The sequence below is a fragment of the Nelusetta ayraudi genome, unplaced genomic scaffold (assembly GCF_046127955.1).
Source record: "Nelusetta ayraudi isolate G7.1 ecotype Tasmania unplaced genomic scaffold, CSIRO-AGI_Nayr_v1 ptg000004l, whole genome shotgun sequence".
Taxonomy (NCBI): Eukaryota; Metazoa; Chordata; class Actinopteri; order Tetraodontiformes; family Monacanthidae; genus Nelusetta; species Nelusetta ayraudi.
The window spans coordinates 4,925,135-4,930,809 of NW_027466054.1; the positions used below are offsets into that span (position 1 = coordinate 4,925,135).

Genomic DNA, 5,675 nt, shown 5'->3' on the forward strand with positions numbered 1-5,675 from the left:
AATCAACGCTGAGACAAACGGTGAGATGGGTGTGTATGGGTGGGTGTGTGTACGCACCCGTACGTCAATTCTGCGTGCACGAGGAGTCGCATTCACCCACCTCTCGCCTGCTTTCGAAGCTAATTTGTGGGCCGAATATCATGCGTGCTGACGAGCCAACAGCCCGGCGGGCCTGACAGCGAGGAGACGGCTCATCAGCGAGGGCTGCCAGGAACAGACAAGGGATGCGTGCGCACACAACCACGCACAGACACACACATTACGGCAAAGAAAACAAAAGTGGAACAGAGGGGGAAGGAGGCGAAGACGGTGAAATGCGGCAAAGACGCTGTCGGGGAAGAGATGAAGAGAGACGGACCGATGGACGGAGAGCGAGATGGGGGGCCGATCATTGGGTTTCACACCCTCCGGGATGAAGAGGGGCCTCTGTGCTCCTTCTCTGTTCAAACACACCTCACGGCTGTCTGCTCCCTGCAACAACAATGCGTACACACACACACACAGCGAGCCTAACGGCAGGCACAATCACCCTATTGAAAGGCATCGACTCGGCCTCTGAAATAGAAAGTGAAGACAATGCGATCGGGAATAAAGATCGACAACTCGGGCACCCACACAACAATGTCACCAAACCACGCACACAGCACACACAGAAAGACACACACACACACACACACACACACACAAACACAACAGTCTGGCTACTATCAGCTGTCAGGTTGGCAACAGCCGGCCAGATCTGCTGCTGTCGCCCTCAATTCATAATCCATCTGTACAATCTGGTACACACACACACACACACACACACACACACACACACACACACACACACACACACACACACACACACACACACACACACAGTAGTTTGGTCAAGGGCAGTCCAGTGGCATTGTCTCTCAGAGGAAGCACAGTGCTGATAAGGGATCTCCCTGCTCTTTATCTGATTGCTCACACACACACACACACACACACACACACACACACACGCTTTTACCATCCCCTCTCATCAGCTGTTGTATGTCTGTGTCAGTGTGTGACCTCGACCACACACAGACTAACAGGTTGGCACTGCGGGGCAAGACCGTCCCCACGTCTTGCCTTCCCCCTCCCCCCCAACCCCTACCCTCTCTCAAACGCACGCACAGATGACACACTAGCACACACACACATAGACCAACAGCAACACAATTGCATCCAGTCTGCCCAGCACTTCCAGCTTGCTAAGGTATCGTGGGGTATTTCTGTCTGCGTTACATACTCAAAAGTTGCGAAGGTGTCGGCTTGCATGACTTAATTTCTATTTCCGTCGCCGTGTGTCTGTCCGTGAGCAGCAGCTCTGCAAAAAAAAACTGATGTATGCGTGTCTTGCTCATTTCTGCATCTTGAAGCAGTGCCAAAAAGCTACCTCAGCAGAAAAGGAGCCGCCGTCCTGAGAGTGAGGCACTCTCATATGCCCAAAGCGCAAGAAAAAAAGAAAAAGAAAAAAGAAAACACTATCTTGCATACACAAACACACCACTGCAAGCCCACAGTCGCTTGGCCCGCATCAAAGGCCAGAACTGCCTGGGTAACTTTTTCCAACGCATATCGAGCAGCTTCATAGAAACGCCAGCAGAGGATTCAGAGGGGAAGATGGATGAAGGGTGGGGGAATATAAAGCGACTGGGCGACACCTGAGTCCTGCAAATTAGCAAATGAGTCGTGTATCAGACTCAAGGCTGAAAATGCATAAGACAAAGAGCAGTGCGAGGAGGCCGTTGGGACTGACGAGGTGGGAGGAGAAGCCAGCAGGCAGTGACTCAGACGGAGGAGGATGACGGTGCAACTTCTCCTGAGGTGAAGCCAGTCGCACAATCACTCGTCTGCGGATTGCACGCAAAGAAACCGACGCCGCAGTGCAAGTCCCACAAAGTCATTAAAAAAAACCTGAGTGACTGAAATAGCAATCACTCACTGTCTGTGCTACTGACTTTGTGCATGTTGAGAATTTGTATTTATATTTTTTAAATTCTGCTGCAAAAATAATGATTTGTCGTCGCGCGCAAACTGGCACGTACTGGAGATGGACGGGGGGGGGGGGTGACGGGATGGGAGAGAAACCTCAGTAGAGCGCTGGGAAAACAGCGGGCGGGTCCTCTGGTAATTCATGTTATTGTCAACAACATCCAACAGGAACACGAGGCGCATCCTGCACGACATGGGCCCACATGCACTCTTGCAACACGTCCACTTAGAGCGGCCAAGTTCTGCTGGGGAGGGAAAAATTAAAACAGCAAACTCATGTTATGTCTAGTGACAAGTGACAATCAGGACTTGTTGGGGAACTCAAGCAGCAGGAGCTCGCTGCAGTAATAAAAGAACAGGCAATGCAAACGTGCCATTAGGCCATATTTCTTCAAAAAAAACAAACACTTTATCTCAGTGGCTGGTTACACACGTCACACCGCAGCTGGAAGCGATTAGCTCGCTGGTGTTCCACGGAGGCGACCCCATTCACCAGTGCAAGACAAACGGAACACATTGGAGGCTACACGTTGAAGAAAAAACCCTCATTTATGCTTGTTTTGCTCCACAATGACCTTCTGTACTGTGTATGACGAGTACTTTGGCCAAGAAGGAGAGCTCGACCAGACAGGGTGAGGAGCATCTCCACAGGAGCACCTTTCAGTGCAGGAACACTTCACCCAGCAGTCAATCAATGAGTCGCAGGGCCAATCACAGGTCAGTTTTCAAAGAGAATTGTAGTAGCAATCATAAAAAGGTGAAGCTGACCACCAGAGGAAGCGTTTGGATGTTGAAAACAAAGAAGTTTGGATATCTAAAGGGGTTAAAATAAAGGTTTAACTGACATCAAATCGCAGAAAAAAGTGGGCTAGATGTTCCATAGAGGATCCCTGCGTGTTGTTACAAGGCAATATTTAGGATATAGCACGAGTGCATGACCTACAACACAACTAAGACGTTGAACCCAGGACGAGTGGAATTAGGCATGCATAGCAGCAACAAGTGAGTTTACAAATAGGTAAGTTAGAACAATGGAGGTGATCAAATAATTACTTCATTATCAGCCTAACTGTCCTAACCCAGGCTGGGTTTCCCACCCTCCTACCTCCTTCCCGTGCCGGCTGAAAAGCGGCGATCTGCGATGTGCTGCTGAGGTGCAGCTGCCTTATGTGAACTCGGGTCTTTCTCTCCCGTCAGATCGCTAACAGGGCGACGGGGCTAAAGACGGCGGCGTCGAGCCACCGGGCCACCAAGCGACCGTCCCTTCCTCCGTCTGACCGAGACAGGGCTCCGTGTCTGGGGCTGTTTTCACGAGCAGGCGTCGCATTCACACACACACAAACACAGCCCGAGAGCACAAACAGGAACCACAAACACAGCCCCCGACATGAGAAAAGGTAGCCCCCACCCCTCGTCTCCCTCTGCCCAAATCCCCATCCACCACCGCAGCCTCCCCGGTTCGTCTCCCCCACCGCTGCCGGACTCGCTCAGCAGCAACAGCGGGGCCCTTGGATTCCACAGCGACGAACACGGGAAGTTATTCACCGTCTCCTGCCCGCTTCTCCCTGCTTTCCCCCCACGGCTTCTTCTCACTCACCTCCTGTCCAGCGTGCTGGCGTCCTTCTCTCTGCGCTCCCTGCTCTCTTTTCTGCCCTCCGTGCTGTTCACTTCACTACTACTCGGCTCGCTTCCTCTATCCTCCTCCTCCTTCTCCTCCTTTCTCCCACCCAGATGCCGCTGTTCTCTCCGTCACGGAGGGATCCGGGACACGCTGCTCCGGAAGCAAACGCTCCTCGGAGATTTTATGACGTTTGACTGTTGCCATTCAAGACGTCGCATTCACACTGTTGTTTGTTTTCACTTTACATGGTAGCAATTTAAGATAGCACGATAAATAATTGCATGCCATGTATATGGAACATTTACATGGAAACATTTAGTAATGTAAATATATCCAAACAAATTCACGTGGTTTCATCCGTAATATATAAGCAAGCTATACACTGAATTAATTACTGTATTACAATCTAGTTACTATACTATACCGTACTATATTGTAAATCCAACTGTCCATAAGATGTGAATATCTTGTTTTTTCTTTTTATGCCCTACAAATATTGTATTTTCATTTTTTTTTTATTGTCTTATTTCTTTGATTAATATAATGTGCCACCTTTTTTTGCACTATACAGTTGCTTATGCAAATTTCCCCACTGTGGGATTAATAAAGGCGTTCTATTCTATTAACTCCTGTATTCCTTTGTTCAGACAAATATAAAATGTAGGAAATTTGTGTTACCTTGCATTGCGGTCTTGTCTATTCTATTCTATTCTATAAATTGTCTCCATGAACCATAACCATCACATTGATCGCTTTCTATTGTTCTTACTTTTATATATTTATTGTGAAGCACTTTCCAAAAAAGCCACTATAGCAAAATGTTACAATATGGCACGTATGTGTTTACATATAAAAGGGCTATATGCAATATGTTATAAAGCCAACATATATATTTTTAAAATCATTGGCAAACTGTCAACTATAATTTGTTCGACAATTGACATTCATACCTCTAAACACATTTTAAGCATTTGTGATCGGAGAAAAAAAAAAAACTGGTCTCGACCATATAATAATAGACAGACAAACATTTTCAAACACCCTATTTGTTATTCAATCTAAAAGTGTGAGGTGGAAGATTCAGGTCATAATCAGTTTGCTAATCTCTTCATAGCTGTTTCAACCCATCAAGAATTCCATCTTAAAGCAAAAATAAGGAAGGGGCAATTATTTTGATGTTAATGCATTTATGGATAATGAAGCAGGCAACACTCAGATTTGATTTCCTCACTAAAGCCAGCATGATTACACACAGGAGAATTCAAAGCCACTCACACATCCGTGCATGTCTGGCACAACTGCAAATAAGATTTACTCTGGGAATACAGCTGTATTGAGAACTATTTGGGCCACTGAGAGGGAAGAATTTGTTAAAAATAAAATAAAATAAAATACAGTAAGATAGTTGTAACAGTATGACAGAAAGTTTTAATTGTGCAAGAACAAAGTTTCGGAGAATGTTGTAAAACAGTCTAACAACAATCAAATGTCTTTTAGTTGATCAATGAATGTATAATTTTATTTTATTTTATTTTTATCATTATTGTTATTTATATCTGGCTGTTTTCTCGTTGTGGTGCTAGTAGGCAAGTCCATAATATATAATCCATCCATTTTCAAAAATAATACAAACATGACACATTTATTCCCATACTTCGAATGCTTCGTTTCGTGACACCTCGTGGTTATTTTTACATGACTGCATCATCTATCTATCTATCTATCTATCTATCACCTTGTGAACGAACCATGTCGGTGCATACTTGCAGCATGAGAAATAAATGTTCTTAAAAAATATTTCTCACACCGCTTCGGGGACCGTTACCGCGCTAGAGTGTTACTGCGCCCTCTGCCGATGACTTGTGTCCTAACACTCAGCGCGTGGACGTATGAATATAATATAATTTCAGTTGCATTCATGCATCATTAAATTATTAAAGCAATTGCAATCGAGAAATCGTCCGTAGTAAGGTTAAACTGAATGAGCTAGTCTAATCTATAACGTGCAAACATACGTGTACTGAAGTTTGTCCAAAATCGGAGTCCG

The 5,675-nt window shown here is 45.8% G+C and overlaps 1 protein-coding gene across 4 annotated transcripts in view; it reads right to left on the reverse strand.

Moving 5' to 3' along the window:
• The window catches only part of apbb2b (amyloid beta (A4) precursor protein-binding, family B, member 2b), a 44,632-nt gene extending 40,875 nt beyond the window's left edge, over positions 1–3,757 (reverse strand). For 2 of the 4 annotated variants that reach the window (XM_076045613.1, XM_076045587.1), the window contains exon 1: positions 3,605–3,757. The gene's annotated coding sequence lies outside the window, so the exon portion shown is untranslated. Of the gene's footprint in view, positions 1–3,112; positions 3,323–3,552; positions 3,574–3,604 lie in introns of those variants that run through there. The other 2 variants (XM_076045596.1, XM_076045604.1) reach the window with 2 other exon arrangements.
• Between the last annotated feature and the right edge of the window lie 1,918 nt (positions 3,758–5,675).